Raw genomic sequence first — 17,359 nt, 5'->3', positions numbered from 1 at the left:
ATTTCTCTGTTAGTAGAATTGTTATATTTAATGACTAAATGATTTCTAGCCCTCTGGTACAAATGTCAGAATCTATTTACATTCAAATATTTTTGGCTGTTTTCTTGTGTGTTTTTTTCTTGAAATATAGCATTCAAGAGTTTTTTTTCTTTATTGGTTTATCACATTCTTTTGGGAAATCTATAATCCATTAGTTATTTCTTTTCATCTTCTATTCAAGATGAGTCACTTTAGGTAGTATGGAATTCATATTTTTTAAATGTTGCGCTTTATTTTTCTTCTAGCAAATTTCCTTCCACTTCTTTGCTTTTGTATTCCAAAGTTATAATTCTCTTTTTAAGGACTCTGTTTTAATAGATGCTCAGACATAATTTCTATACTTACTTTACTGTTCCTTTTCTCTAATTTTGCCATGAGAGCTCTGATTTCTGCTCTATTTTCATTACTATTAAAAAACTTTTATTTTCTTTTTCAATCTTTCTGTAGTTTCTGGATTTTATTCCATGATTTTTGGACTCCTTTTGACCCCAGCAATTTTTTTTTGGTTCCTTTTCCTGTCTAGAAAAATCCTTGTTCTTCTCAATATCTTCCAAGTAGGGATAATTAGATTTTTTTATATTTGTCTTCAACCCTTACTATAATGCCTGGCTTATACTAGGTACTTAAGAAATATTTGTTTGTTAATTGATTCATTCTGTCTTTTTTTTTTACTTTTTAAAATTCATCCTTTCTTTATGAGTGGATCTATTGTCTGCTTAAGAGCTAGGGTAATGCTCAGATTTAATTTCTCTTTTGAACTTTTGTTTTTTAAGCCTTCTCTTGCATTCCTAGATGAATGTCACTGTTTATCTTTTAACCTTTTTGTTTCTGTCCCTTTTTACTATGGTACAAACTCCTGAAGCTAGTTGTTTTCTTCCTTGTGGGTTGTCTGGAGGCTCTAGCCCCAGAAAATTACATGGAGAAAGGAGATTAGTCAACTGTTTTGTTCTGTTTTGAGGTTTTTTTTGTCTAGTTTTTTTTTCTTCTTGTTGCCAATAGTTCTTTCCCCTCTAGTAAATTAAATGTGCCATTTCTTCTGTTCCTCACTTACAGTTATTCTTCTTTTTCTTTAAGTAATTGGGCAGAGTCTTTGTATTCCATTTTTAATTGGGTATGTACAAGAAGGGGTTTAAGGCTGATTCACTTCCAGGCATGGTGAAACATGTTGAAGTCTGAATCACAAGCTTGTGAAGTTTGTTTCAGTGTTTACTCTAGCCAATGGTATAAGTTATCCTAAATGAGAACTCTAAATATTTTTCTTATATGATGTTATTTCATGAGGTTCTTACCTTGTGCAGTTTTTGTCTCTTTATCTTGAGAATTCATCTTTATTTATTTTAAATGCAGAGCCTAATTCTTTTACCTGATATTTATCATCAGAGAGGTTTGCATAAAATTTCCATTGAACCTCCTTGCCTATCCCTCAACCCCATTTTATATATGAGTAAAACAAGGCTCAATGAAGTTAAAGAACTTGTCTAGGATTGCAAAGAAGTTAAGTGGCAGATCTGAGATAAGAACTTAGCTCTCATGATGTCAAGCTTATTTTTCTTCCCAACATATTCCATGGTTTAAAAAAATTGGAAATTAAATTTTTTTTTATTCTGTCTGGTATAATAAATTAATACATAATAAAAATTGACTTAAAACAGGAAATGGAGTCACCCCCAAGTCTGTATAAATACATATCTATGTATAATATGTGTGCATATATTTGTATACACACATATTTTTCTATTTATTCATGTGTACATACAGTAAGTACACATATTGCATAAAACAAGCAATATTTAATTATTTAATCTAGTCAATGCTATGTAAAATAGGTAATAAATGTGATGTTAATAACAGCAACATGTTACCAATAAAAATATTATTGTGAACAGCTAAGATACTCAATTTTCTAATCAGTTAGGAAAAGTATGTTTGAGAAAACAAGAATAGTCCTATCACCCAATATTTTTTACCTGTCTACTGATGAAAAAGCCTATTCTAACCAATATGTAGTAATCTGTCTACTAAGCACTTACTTGACTACATATTAAAATTTTTGTGATGGATAAATATACTTAATGGAACACAAAATAATCATTTATATCTCAAAAATTATAGACTTTATTTTAATGTGTCAAACCCCAATAAATTACAGAGTCTGTTTTAAGAGACAAATTAAGGTGCATGTGTCCACTCTTTAATTTTTCTCAAGGTGGCTTGACATGCATTGCATGGGAGTTATAGTCCAAAACTAGGCTCCCCCAAAGGGACCAGTACAGAATGGACTCAATTTGAGGTTTGGAGGTACAGGGTTATATGCCTTTTGAAGGGTATGTGTTGCCAAGGGGTGCTAATCAGCCCTGATTAGTCAACCCACTGTGAGTTATATTAAAATGAGGGTCTTTGAATACTTAGGTCACTTAATCCTGAGCAAATAGACATCAATTTCCATATCACTTGTCTTGAAAATAGGGAGGAATCAACATTTTCCTAATCCTGTCTGGGCAATACAATGAGCAGGAATAGACCCATTTAGATCAGATCTTAATTTCCTTGTGAAGAACTGAGCTTTGAAAGAAAGTTCTGAGTCTCCAAGATAATGGTTACTATGAAAAATCATTTTTCACATTTCCTTATCTGATTCTAATGAGAGGCATAGCCTTCTCAATGAATCACTAATTGATATGGTCAACAAACACTTCATCAAGGGTTTTGAGGTAACAATATAGGAGAGCAGGAGAAATTGATCAACACATTGACAAATCAAAGGGGGCAGCCCCCTTTTTAGTAAGCAGACCATACAGATAAAAGACACAAAGGAAAAAAAAAGTGAACAATAAATAAATTGTCCATTTAAGGCTCCGAAGTCTCACCTCATATGATTGTCTTGTGTTTGAGACATCATCTGAGGAAGTTTTCTGGTCTGTGTGTTGTTTAAGCAATCTCCAGCAGACTGTCTTCTTAAGACTCCTTGTAGAGAGAGAGATCCTCTTTCTTTGCTAAAATCTCTTACAAAATTGATATTAACACAATTTTAAATTACTTTGCCAATTACCAGGTCAAATAATGAAAGTTAAATCCACCTTTATGTCTCTATTATTATAAAATCAAAATTGGAATCTTGGCCAATTGTCATGTTTAAGAAACTCAAATTTAAAAATAAAGAAACAGAAAAATTAGAAGCCAGTTTTTATACTTTGATTTAATTCATTATTCATTCCACCATTAGAGGATGAGATTTCACTAAGGATTTAATAACAACAATATTTATAAAAAGATGGATTCCAATGCATACATAATTTGTTGAGTGATCAATTTGAAAACAGTACCTATCAATCAATAAAACAATTACAACTTACGGTTATATTCAAATGAATAACCCCTAAATAAAGTGGATGCTTCTTTTAAGGTATTTACAAGATGGACCATAAGCCATTCCTCTTTTAACATTAACTAATTGTAACAAAACTGAGATAGGCATGATATTAACTAAGTGACATAACAATATCTTGTTTTCACAAGTCCTTGACCTAATTACTCCCATGCCATTATGAGGAATGAAAGGGCTCTAACTTATATAGGAATATATACTAGTAACAGATGTCAAGGCTAAATACTTAGTTGTTTGGGCTAAAATTCTAGGCCAAATAGCTCAATCCTATACTTATATCTTACTGTATTAACTTCAGATGTTCCAGCATTAATCAATTATTTAATAGATCTAATAATGTTCTTACAAAACTTTTTGATTATAGAAATTTGTCATAAAAGAATAGGTATATAACCAAAGTAAGGAAACAATGTTTCCCTAACTTCATGTCAATTCCAGACAGAAGTTATATAGATAGCCAACTGCATTGAACCAGGCTTAACGTATGCTAGGTGTCATAGTAGGGAAATTGAGTCAGGAGAATCACACCTCAGCTCATGTGGCATAGTTGTTCTCCCAACCTTTCTAATGAGGACACCCTCTGCTGTTCATAGATGCAGTACATGGACCTCATATGGATGCTGGCATCATGGATCTGTGGCTCAATAACATTACTATATAATCATACCTGTAGTCCGACTCAGAATAACAGTCAGTTAACAGTCCCATAAGGTATTGAATAGCAAGATCCAATAATCTCACATTTGTTCAGAACGTCTTTAAGGTGAACTATGTATACTTAATCTGAAAGAATGAGATGCTTCAGGAATTGAATCTTATACATATATGATAAGTTCAAACACTAATTTTAACTCATGTTTAGGCCACAGAATGAATTCAGATCAAAATAGCAAGATCTTCCCTACTGATAGCTCATTACAGCAATTGCTTTAGTATTAATCACTAGCCTTAGACTTGTGATGCTGCTGTCACTGAGCAACTGACTCTGACTCTGTTTCCCAGAAAGCACCTATTTAAGGCTAGTCCAAAAACACAACAAAAATAGGAATGAAATGAAATTCACAGTAGGTTTGGACATAATTGTCATCAATATCAAATTATTACTGAAACAAATTAGCTTGTGAACGGAAATTTTGTAGGCTTTCTAAAAATTACACAAAAGAATTTGCAAGACATTTCTTCATAAAAGTATTTCCCTTTCTTAAAAACAGCTTACAATTTGTCCTGATGTTACTATAGCAAACTAAATTAATTACAAGATTTTACAAGGTCCTTTCTTTGCATAATTACCAACTCTTCTTTCAAAAATGCTTTTGTTAGTACTTGATTTAAACAGTAACTCCAAGTAGCTTAGTTAATAGTCTTAATTTTCATAAGTGAGAGTCAAATGATTTTAGCTGAAACTTCCTTTTAAATATAGGCAAAATTTGGAAGTTTATAATTCCCTAAATTGTAATACTTCAAAATATTACAACATATGGTCAGATAGAATGACCTAACAGCTTCCTGATCCATTTTTTTTCCTGTCAGTACAATTTTAATCTAACAGAGAAATTGCCTTTCTAAGACCATTGGTGTTACAATTGTTACCAAATTACACAATATAAGAAAATTTTAGAAACATAAAATACCATAAACACTTATCATGTACTTAAACTTGAAACAAAACCAATCAATTACCAATTAGGTGACCCTAATTTAAACAATTACATTTAAACAGTTAACATTCAGATAGCATTTGTCCTATGCCAAGCAGTGTGCCAAGCACTGTATTATCATGTGATCCTCATAACATCCTTGGGAAGTGGGTTCCACTGTTATCTTCTTACAGAATAGCAAATTGAGGTAAATAGAATTTTCTTGGGGCCATACGGTCAATAAATTTCCTTTTATTTTTCCAGGCATTTGGGGTTAAGTGACTTGCCTAGTGTCACATAGCTAGTAAGTGTCAAGTGTTTGGTCTGAGGCCAGATTTGAACTCAGGTCCTCCTGACTGTGGGGCTGGTGCTCTATCCACTGTGCTGCCTAGCTGCCCAATAAATTTCTTAATGCCAAATAACAATTTCTTTTTATGCTTAATTCTGACAGGAAGAACACTCTCACATGCTGTTCTTATTCCTTCAGGACAGATTTTGATGTAAACAAAATCTGGATTTATAGTCACTAATGATAAACATTTAAATTTGTTCAAAGTCCAGCACTCTTGTCCCTTTAAAAGGAAATATTGTGCATGAATCCATACATTTCCTTAAAAAGACACATGAATCAGGAAATACATATAAAGTTTTGCAAACAATTTGAAATCATGTGTTATGATCAATTAGCTAAAGGGCTGTCCCAGGCCAAAGGAATACCTAAGGAATTGGAATTATTGCTGACAGGGTGTGGTCAGCCTTCTCAGGAAGGAACCTTCAGAGCCAACCCAATAATTAATTGAACAGTACAAGGAAACATCTCAAGATTTTATGTAGTAATTGAAAGTCACAGTAACTAATATTTTGACCACATCCAATATTTATGTAATGTTAGATTTAGTAAGGCCTTCCTACAGATTTATCCTGAAAGGTGGGTAGATATAATTCCTTCTAACCTTCTATAACTTTATCTATTGGTTTTCAAATCAAGTCACAAAATTTTCATTTTCAATCTTTCTACTTAAAACAAAATTAACCTTCTTTACACCCTCCCAACATGCCCAAACTCTCTGAAGCTGGCACAAAGGCACTCCAAACAACTATCACAGGATGGGGATGTGGGGACACTTAGAGCACATGGGCTTGCTGCAGCCCACCCCATCCCCATTTGACCCCAATTTTTTTTTCTCTGCATTTCATATTTTCACTCAGGCCTTTACTTCTCTTTCCTAATCTTTCAAACCCATTACTCAGACTATCTCCACTTTATTTTACATTCTAAACTAAAAATTATACTTACTCCAAATTTATCCTGCTTCTCTGTACCTGTTAGAATCTGGAGGGAGTTAAGGTCTAACAATTTACAAATCAAGAGAGCTGTATTTCTCCCACACCCTTCACAAACAGATTTTATGTTAATATATATTCTAAACAAATTACTGAAATCCTAAAGTGATTGCTTAAAAGACAGAATAACCTCTATTTTTACAATGTTAAACACATTGTCCTGATATCAGATACTTCAGCAGGAGGGGTACAAAGATAGTTCTCTAGATTTAATTTAAATAAAGTACAAACTTAGATCCTTAATTGCATCCTAATTAAACCAAATTCAAACTCTCAACTTTCTCTCTCTTAACTATCTTGGGCTGCCTGGTTTACAATCTTATCAGTCTAAAAGGCTGCTTGATGCTGGCTGGTTTCACCTTCCATCAGCTTCTGAGATAGTCTCACCCTGCTTTTCAAAATGGTCTTAATCTCCCACTGAAAGCCCAAGGTGGGACTTCTTTCCCAATATTCTCTCTAATTACGGACCTTAGAAGTTCCTTAGAAGATTTTTGTGACTGCATTTTAAATCTTTTCCCACAAACATGAAACATTTTACAAACACAAAGAGACACAACAGCTTGACAAGACAAAGAGCACATGAATCTAATTCTCTTGTTGGTTTTTTAGGCTTAGTTTGTTTTTAAGATAAACCAATTTAAAATTAGAATTAGACTGGTCAAAATTCAGTTCCAATCTCTAGCACTTTCCATCTGAGTCACGGCACCATTTAATGTCTGTTCTAAGAAAGAGACAAGTGAAATTAGGTGGTGTGTGTCCATTCTTTAATTTCTCTCAAGCTGGCTTGTCATGCATTGCATGGGAGTTATAGTCCAGAACTAGGTCCCCCTAAGGGGCAGTCAAGAACTGGCTCAATTTGGGGAGAAGGAGATACAGGGTTATACGCCCTTCGAAGAGTAGGTGTTCCAAAGGGTACCAATCAACTCTGATTGATCAACACTCTGGAAGGTGGGCTATATTAAAATGAGGGTCTGTGAATATGTGACTTAGGTCACTTAATCCTGATCAAAGAGACATCAATTTCCATATCGCCTGTCTTGACAACAGAGAGGAATCAATATTTTCCCAGATCTGTCTGGGCAACACAATGAGCAGGAATAGACCCATTTAGAATAGATCTTAATGTCCTTCTGAGGAACTGAACTTTGAAAGGAAGTGGGATAGGGATGCTCTGAGTCTCCAAGATAATGGTTATTAAGAAAAATCATTTTTTCACAAATGTCTATAATAACAATGATGAATAAGTTCAAGGAGAAAAATTGTTTGCTTTTCAAAATATCATCCAATCAGATGGAGTATTTTATAATCCAAACTAGGGACACTGATGACATAAAGTCATATAATGACTGACAATAATTGATATAAAAACATACTATTCATAGAGGAAGCTAATAATGATTGCTTTTGGGGGTCTTGGAAATGGTCGTCATTACATTTTGAGCTACTTTGCAGGCTAGAATTAGACTTTTGTGATTAAACCTAAATAAAATTACTTGTAATTATGTTTTCTTAGTTTCTAAATGTATTATATAGACAGAAATGATGCGTGGAGAGAGATGAAGTACTGACATATCTGAAGGAAACAAGCAGAAAGAACATTAATTAGAAAGGTATTCAATTGTCAGCTAAAAATTTGTTTAAGGTATTCTGCTGATGAGCAAATAATAATGTATTTGAATAGCCATACAACTTTGACTTCATAACTAGGTTTCTGGCAAAGCCAATAGTTTTATTATGTCAACACTGTTATAATGCACCAAAAGAATCTTGATTCACTTATTTATTTAGCAATCTTCCCCATGGAATACATTAATCAATGATATCAAATTTTTAGTGAAGTAATTTTGAAAGTCTAATATAGAGCCTAGAAATAAACTAAATAGGCCTAGCATAGTTTGAGCGAAAAGGAAATCATTGGAAAAATTTCAAAATAAAAATGTTAAGCCACAAAACTATGTTAAAAACACCCTTAAAATGTTTTCCATCACTAGGCCTCAAAAGTCATCTGTCTATACTTATCCCTTTTAATCTTGCCACCCATTACACTTCGTATCACATGATTCAGAAAATATCTGCTGGAATGAATCATACACTGCCATCACATCCCTACAAAGAGTCAAAGTTACAAAGTTATAAAGAAAAGAGAATGTAAACAGAAATTCTTATTGGATCAGAATCTTGTTTTTATACCACTCTATGATTCTCTTTGTGTCCAAAATTTTTCTTTTAGGTACTGGGCATTATTAATTTTACTTTTGGTTTTAAAATATGAATAGTTTAAGTTAGTATGGTGACATCCACCATAATGCAAGATCAAACTAATTATTCCCACTGAATCAACAAAGTGAAAACAAAATATTCATATTTCCCAGATCATGGCATACAAACCATAAAGTTAGCCATAAAACTAGTTGATCAGTGCGTGTGACTAGGGTTGGTACTTCAAATTCATAATCAATTGTGCCCATACCAAAAGGAGAAGCTGAAGCTAGATTGTATTTCAGAAATTGGTCAATCATTTCAATGATTCCAAACTTCTTAACTTTGACACAAAGATCATCAAGCTAATTCAGATACTCTGTGAAGGCAATACTACTTCATTAGAAATATTAGAAAACCACTGTCCCAGAAGAGTTACAATTGGAAGGAACAAAAATATAATAGAATGGTGTATGGTCTATATAGGTCCATTATGAGGTACTTCCACTCATGACTTTTATATAGAAATGCAATGAAAAACATAAGCTCATAGATTTAGGATTGGATAATATCTTAGATGTCACTTAGTCTAAGACCCTCATTTTGTAGGTTAAAAAAAAAAACCTGGGGTGGAATGATTTACACAAATTCATATGGATAAGCAGTGATAGAGGCAGCAGCCAAATTTAATCTTGTGATTCCAAATGCAGCATACTTTCCATCATAACACTCTTCCACCATTCAATATAATATACCTAAAATAGGAAGTAGACCTATCATGTAGTGTGAATTGGATGAAGACAACATAAACAGCCAGGATTATACATTGGTATCCCTAAAATATTAAAAAAAATCAGAGTTTGGAGTGAATCATTTACATAAGATTTACATCAAGATATTAGTAAGACTAACCTATACCATGCTGTCTCTCTCTGTCTCTCTCCCCCCCCTCTGTCTCTCTCTCTCTCTCTCTCTCTCTCTCTCTCTCTCTCCCTCTCTCTCTGTGTGTGTCCTTTGGCAATCTTATAAAACATATTGACCCTCTTCTAAGAAAAATATTTTTTGCCTACTTTCATACTTGAAAAATGCTAAATTTCAAGTAGAGGTTAGTGAAAATAAAGATGTAATTAAAATTCATGAATCCCTTAAAATATATCCATATATCTCCTAGGGGTCCTCAGTTTAAGAACATCTGATATAGATTGACAAAGCAAGGAGAGGTCATGATCTGCATCTCTGGAGGGAGTATATGTTATAATAAGAATAATAAATCCACCAAAGTTTGCCAGAATTTTTGGTAAGCCAGAATAAGTTGAATCAGGTCTGAACCAGCAAACTTTCCCAAATCCCTTCTCATTGTTCCCTACACAAAACTCGTGCTTCAGTCAAATTGATCTGGCCATTTTCCCAAGAGCATAGCATGCTTATTCATTTGATTCATGTCATTGTGTCTTTGTTTTTGCCCTTTCCTCTTACCTTCCTTCCACCTTATCAACGTTCAATGAGTCCTTTGGAGATGACGGCAAATTATCATACACCTGTGAAACATTCTTAAATATCCCAATCTACGTTATGATCATCACTCCTTCTTTTGAATTCATAACACAAATTGCAAGTAGCCTTCATTTAGTAATGTTACTTCACAAATTGCTATGCTTTTGTATATGTCCAGATAGATTACAATTATCATAAAGTCAAAAATGGTACCACTTATATCTCATTGCACATGAGAGAGGACAGAGGCTTCTTGATCTAGTAGAAAAGAGGCTTGATTTCATAGTTCAGTTCTCACCTCTGACACTTATTGACTCCACAGACATGGTCAAATATTGTAAAGCCTTCTGAACCTTTATTTCTCCATCTATAATAAAGAATTAACAAGGCCTTTCATACCTACATTAAATGATTTCTGTCAGGAACAAATAAGACATTACATGTATCTCACTTTACAAATCTTAAAATAGCATATAAAATCAGCCATAATCAGTAATGAATCTATCAATAAGCATTTATTAAAGACCTTCTATATGTTAGACATTGTACTAGCAATACAAAAACAAAAAAAAGGAACAGTTCCTGTCCTCAAGCAGCAACACTAGTGAGTAATGCACACTATACCTGAACAAGAATTCCTTCTACAATAATAACTCAAACTCCATTAGAAAATCTCTAGGGAGAAGTGAAAAGAAACTCACTATCTCCCTAGATATCCATTTCCATGATGGAGTGGTTCTCATTGTTAGGAAATTTTTCTTTACATCATCCCTAAATCTTTCTCATTGAAACATCAGTGCATTGTTCCAGGTTCTGTTGACTTTGATCTGAAAAAAATTTGAAACTATTTAGACCTTTTGATTTAGTGTTGCCACTCCTAGGCATATGGACTAAAATAGTCATAACAACATTTATAGGTTTTAAATAGTGGAAACAAAGTGGTTCTTTATCAATTGAAGAATGGCTGAGTAAATTGTTATATATAAGGAAATATTATGGCATAGGAAAATGAGAGATAAATATGAGGAATTCAGAAAAAAAGAAAGATTTCTATGAAATGATGCTGAGCAAAATTAGCAGAAGCAGAAACTATGGGCAGAAGTTTCAGAGAGAAAGACTTAATGTTGATGCTAGGAAAAACTTCTGAAAAGAAAGTAAAGTTTTTGACTTTATGATAATTCTGGTGTCATTAGAATTGAAGAATTAGAAAGATAGCTACTTAGGTTGCATGAAGGTTGTAAAAAAGTCTGTCTGTGTGTGTGTGTGTGTGTGTGTGTGTGTGTGTGTGTGTGTGTATGTGCATGTGTATTTTGCCCTGGATCAGACCATTTCAGTATCACTGGAAGTATGAATTTCCCCACCCTGAGCTATCCCTAAGATCTTGGAATAACACAACCCTCAATACCCCCTAAAAGCAGCAACAGGATTAAACCACATCTTCCCCATACAAGTGACACAGAGTCAAGCTCTAACATCAAGTTTGAAGTTTTGAAGTAGGCTGTAAAAATTAGCGAACAAACAAACAACAACAATAATAAAAACATTACACTATAAAGAGTTGCTATAGGCAAAGAAGCTCAAGATACAAACCCATAAGAGAATGACTCCAAAATTTCTGTATTGCCTCAGAGAAAAGTATAGCATGGACATAAATTTGACTAAAATTACTGGAAGAAATGAAGCAAGAAATTTCAAAAGAAGACTTAAAAATCTTTTTTTTTAAATAAATGAAATGACAGTGCTTGAGGAAAAAATGAAAAACAAATGAGAGCTAAGTTAGAAAAATTGGAAAGATTATTAATGGCTTGTCACAAGTGGTATACAAGTTTATTGTATATAAGCAAAATTCTCCTTGAAAATTAGAGTAGATTAAATAGAGGGACAATTTGACATAAGGTAACAAGAAATATCAAAAATAACTTTAAATCCTGAAAAATAGAAGAAAAACTAAGCTACGTCATAGCAAAAACAAATGACTTGGGAAACAATGGAGAAAAATAGTAAGAATCATTGCAGTATTTGAATGCATGACCAAAAAAAAAAGAATTCACCTATCTCATTTTAAGAAATCTTAAAACTGCCTAAAAATTTATAGAACCAGAGGGCAAAGTAGAAATAAAAATACTCTACCAGTCGTCTCTCTAAATAAACCACAAAATGAAAACACCCAAGAACATTATAGCCACATCTGGAACTTTTAGGTAAAAGGAAGAAAAACAAAACAAAACAAAACAAAACAAAACAAATAAACAATATAAGCAGCCAGAAAGAAACAATTCAAGTCCTAAAGAGCTATAGTTGGGATCATTCATAAATTAACTGCCACCGCTATTAAGGAGTAGAGAACTTATAATATGCCAGAAGGTAAAGGACTTAGGCTTATAGTCAAGAATAATTTACAGAGTAATACTGAACATATTGCCATAGAGGAAATTAGGAATTTTTTGAAATATAGGACTTCCAAATATTCTTATTAAAAGACTAGACCTGCCTTAAAAAGTATAGCTCATTCACAGGAGCAAAGAGAAATATAAAAAAGGCACATATGAATGAATAATGATAAAAGACTAAACAATGATAAATTACATTCTCAAAAGAGGAAATGATACACTTATCCACTCTGAACCCTAACATAATCAGGGAACATAGAGGGAATCCAATTTGACAGGTCTGGGAATGGCTCCGTTATTTTTTGAGGATCTTAAGGGTAAAAATGGAAAAAAGAGAGGAAGAGAAATATATTGGGAGATTGGGGGGAAGGATATCAATCAATCAATAAACTTTTATTAAGCACCTACCATATGCCAAAAATTTTCCTAAGCAGTGGGAATGCAAAAAGAGGTAAAAAAAAATTGTCCCTACTCTCAAAGAGCTTACAATAGTGTACAGGTACCCATGTATATACATATTCATAAACATATATAAATATGTTTGCCTGTATACACACCCAAAGTAAGCTACATATTGGATAAATAAAAGGCAATCCACAGAGGGAGGGCACTGGGATTAAAAAGGATTGAGGGAACAGCTAACTTGGATCCTTGTTCCACTCACAAAATGTCTGGTGAAGCAACAAAAAGTGCCCTACCTATGGAACAAGAATTGCCACAGCCCTGGAGCTGAGAATGGGTCTGGAATAGACTCTGACAATGATGAATCAGTGCAGCAGCTTGAGGAGAAGGCTTCTACAAGGCAACCACGAAATGGGCCCAACTGACAGCAGCTGCTGAGATGAATGAGGAATCAGTCTGTCAGCATAACAGTGTCCAAGTGAAAAGAAGGCACAAAAGGCTATGTTGAAACTGGGACTTTGAGAAGTGACAGAGGTTACTAAAGTCATTAAGTGGAAATCTAAGAATATCTTCTTTGTCATCACAAAGCCAGAAATGTACAAGAGCCTAACTTCAAATACCTACATAGTAGGTGTCTTTGGGGAAGCCAAGATTGAAGATTTCTCTCAGTGGGAATAGCTAGCTGCTACTGAAAAATTTAAAGTTCAGGGTGAAGCTTTCTCAAACATTCAGGAAAATATACAAACTCCAATTGTATAAAAATAAAGTTAAGAGGAAGAGGTTCACAAGGCATATGTAGAAATTAAAGACACATAATTGGTCATGTCCCAAGCAACTGTATACAGAGTAAAGGCTGTCCAAACCTTAAAGAACCACAGTAATCATAAAGTTGACAGGATTCTGGGAATTAAGTGAACCACAATGATTCCATCTTGTGACTCATTTGTGGATATAGCTCAGTTCCCTTTCTATTCAATTATGGGCCCAACTTCTGTCTTGTAATGAAACTTGTTTTAATTATGGGAATAATGAGAAAACTTTCTTGCACTGTTTGAATTAAAGCCCTATGTGGCTGAGAAGCTGGACCACCTCTAAGGACCTAAGTTATGATGACTAGAAACTCAGTCCAAAGATGCATGCAAGGAGTTTTCTCATAATTATATATTTGAAGAGCCCATATATCTGATCTGAAAACTGGCCCCTTACTGATCAATCACTTATTGTTTCCATGTTTATTTGGTTGAATACAGTCACTCATGAGTAGGGAGTACCTCTTTTTCTGATTTCATGGAATTGTACCCATTTGCTCTCCCCTCTCCCAACTCTCAAAACTCATTCATCCCTGTCTCAAATTTGAAAGCCTTTAATCTTTCCTTAAATTAGAAATCAGATTACCTAATTATATATCTTATTTTATATCTTGCTTATTGTTATCTTTTCACATATAAAACAAACAAACAAAAAAACTTTCTCCCCCTTGATTCCAGTGCCAACCTGAGGAAGCACTGGCCTCAATTTATTATGCAATTATAGTGCATTGTTTAATAAATTGAAAAGCTCAGAAGCTCAAACCTTTCTTGCCTTTGTCATTTCTTTTTTCTCCCACAACAAAATGCTATTATGGAATGAATGATGTAAAAAACTCAAGACAAGGACATTTTTTTCAGTGTTTCAAAGAAGATTGAATGCAACCTGATTTGAAATTTGTAATATTTCTATCAGTAAAGTTATGGTTTCTTGTATAAAAAAAGAGGGATTGGGGGAAGGCTTCAAGTAAAAAAAAGTATTTTACTTGGGAATTAAAGAAAGTCAGGAATCTTAATAGGTCAAAAAACGGAATAAGAGCTTTCTAGACATAGGGAACATCCAGGGGAGATCCACAGAACTGAGAGGAGTGTCTTATTCTTGAAACCACCAGGAGGACAATGTCACTGGATTGAAGAGTACATGGCAGGGAATAAAGTATAAGAAGACTGGAAAGGTAGGAAGTGGCTAGATTATAAAATAATTTGAATGAAAAAGCATTTTGCATTTGATTCTGGAGGCAATGGAGATGCAATGGAATTTATTGCATGGAATAGGTGATAGGATCAGACCTTCACTTTAGGAAAATCACTTTAGTGGCTGAACAGTCGGTAAATTGGAGTTGGGAGAGACATGAGAAAGGCATACCACCCAGCAGGTGATTACAATAGTATAGGTATGAGGCAATGAAGGCTCACACCAGAGTAATATCCTTGTGAGAGGAGACAAGGGAATATATTTGAGAGATGTCACAAAGGTGAAATCAACAGGCATTGGCAACAGCTTGGATATGAGTGTGGGGGGGTGAGAGATAGTGAGGAATCCAGGATAACTCTTGGATTACAACTCTGGAAGACTACAGTAATAGGGAGGAGAGGGGGCAGGGAGTGAAATAATGAATTCTATATTGAATATGTTGACTTTAAGTCTCCACTGGCCATCCAATTCAAGGTGTACCAAAGACAATTAGAGATATGAATTTGGAAGTTAGCAGAGAGTTTGGGGCAGGGTAGGTAGATTTGAGTCAACAGCATAGAGAAAATCCATGGGAACTAATTGACCAAATGAAGTAGTGTGAAGGGAGAAGACAAGAGGACCCACTACAGAAATGCCTGAGGGAAACCTGTGGTTAGAAAGTGTGATCTGGAAGATGATCCAACAACAAGAACAACAAAAAGACTGAAAAGGAGAGGTAAGATAGGTAGGATAAGAATGATGATAGAGTGATGTCACAAAAACCTAGAGAAGAGAGTATCAAGAAGAAAGTGATTTAAATCACTACTGATTAGAGAAATGCAAATTAAAACAATCTGAGACACCACCTCACACCCATCAGACTGGCTAACATGATAGAAAAGGAAAAGAGCAAATGTTGAAGGGAATGAGGAAAAATTGGTATGCTAATGCACTGTTAGTAGAATTGTGAATTAGTCCAGCCATTCTGGAGAACACTTTTTTTTTGCACTTAAAATATTTTATTTTTCTCAATGACATGTAAACATAGTTTTCAACATTCATTTTTGTAAGATTTTGAATTCCAAATTTTTCTCCTCCCACCCTTCTCTCCCCTCCCCAAGACAGCAAGCAATCTGGTATAGGGATATACATGTACAATCATATTAAACATATTTTCACATTAATAATGTTGTGAAAGAAGAATGAGAACAAAAAAGAAAAACCAGGAGAAAAGAAAAACAAAACAAAACAGTGAAAATAATATGCTTTGATTTGCATTCAGACTTCTGGAGAACAATTCAGACTTGCACCCAAAGGGTTATCAAACTGTGCAGACTCTTTGAACAATACCACTACTAGGTTTGTATCTCAAAGAAATCAAAGAAAAGGGAAAATTATCTTCTATTCTGAATTGGAGAGGAGGAAGAGAGTTGAAGTGAGAGTATCAGAAGGGAGATTTTGACTTATTAAAGCAAATTATGTATATATATATATGATATATATATATATATACCTATCACTTTGAGATTGAGCACATTGGCTTCACTAGATTAACAAACCTGTGTATGAACTCAAAATAGTTAAGAACCCTTGTATTAGAGGGAAAAAATATATATCCATCTAGAACATTGGAGGAAAAATCTTTAAAAATGAATACATTAACAATGGAATGAGAGAAATGGCTAGGCCCACCATGAACTTCAGGAAAGAAGTAATCTAGACAGTCTAAGTTGGGTACAATGGCCTAAAAACCAAAAGAAAAAATCATTTATGAAAAAAAGTAGTTAGGGGTGATATGTACTGTCCTGGGAGCATGGCAGTTAAGACATTACTTAACTAGGTCTAAGGCAAGAATTTAGAAAGATGAAAAGAAACATTTATAAAGTTCTTCCTCTGTGTCTGTGTGTGTGTGTGTGAAATCATGAAGTTAAAATGACTGAATCATTGGGTTTGCCAGATGGTCAAGTGAGGGTTTAGTGTGGTACTTGGATCAGCCTGGTTATAAAAGTATAAAACATATTTGGAGTTGTTGGTGGGTGAAGATGGGAGTGGAGAGGAAGAATCTCATGCTGGTCTTCGATTCTGGACTGTTGCCAGGGTTGCAAAAGCAGGAGAATATCAGAGAAGATGTCCAGTCATTACCTCTATGTGCTACATTACCACTGATACTGTCTGTAACATAGAATGTCTAAGAGTGTGCAATAACCAAAGTATACTCTCCAAGAGAAATTCCATGTCTTCTCCTTTAAAGAAGGCCTAATAGACCTCCTTTTTGTAGTTGTTATAAGGAATCTATTAGAAAACATGAAGGAAAGTGACTGAAAATCCTGACTCCCTTCTTTGCAGAAAAGTATATAGCATACATTCTTATGCGTTTAAAAGATAGAACCAAATGCACCAGATCCTTTAGCCCATTCAGGCACCTTTTTAATGGATACTATTTCTGATGTGTGTGAAAAAGTAACTTGTAAATGGGTTAAAAGATTTGT

General features: G+C 34.1%; 1 pseudogene; it reads left to right on the top strand.

Moving 5' to 3' along the window:
- The first annotated feature begins 13,155 nt into the window (after window positions 1–13,155).
- On the top strand, window positions 13,156–13,805 carry LOC114053981 (annotated as a pseudogene).
- The last annotated feature ends 3,554 nt before the right edge of the window (window positions 13,806–17,359 follow it).

Source organism: Vombatus ursinus, unplaced genomic scaffold, assembly GCF_900497805.2.
Source record: "Vombatus ursinus unplaced genomic scaffold, bare-nosed wombat genome assembly UNPS02014812.1, whole genome shotgun sequence".
Classification (NCBI taxonomy): domain Eukaryota; kingdom Metazoa; phylum Chordata; class Mammalia; order Diprotodontia; family Vombatidae; genus Vombatus; species Vombatus ursinus.
Note: the sequence above shows the minus strand (reverse complement) of the source record. Positions and strands in the feature narration are given on the sequence as shown.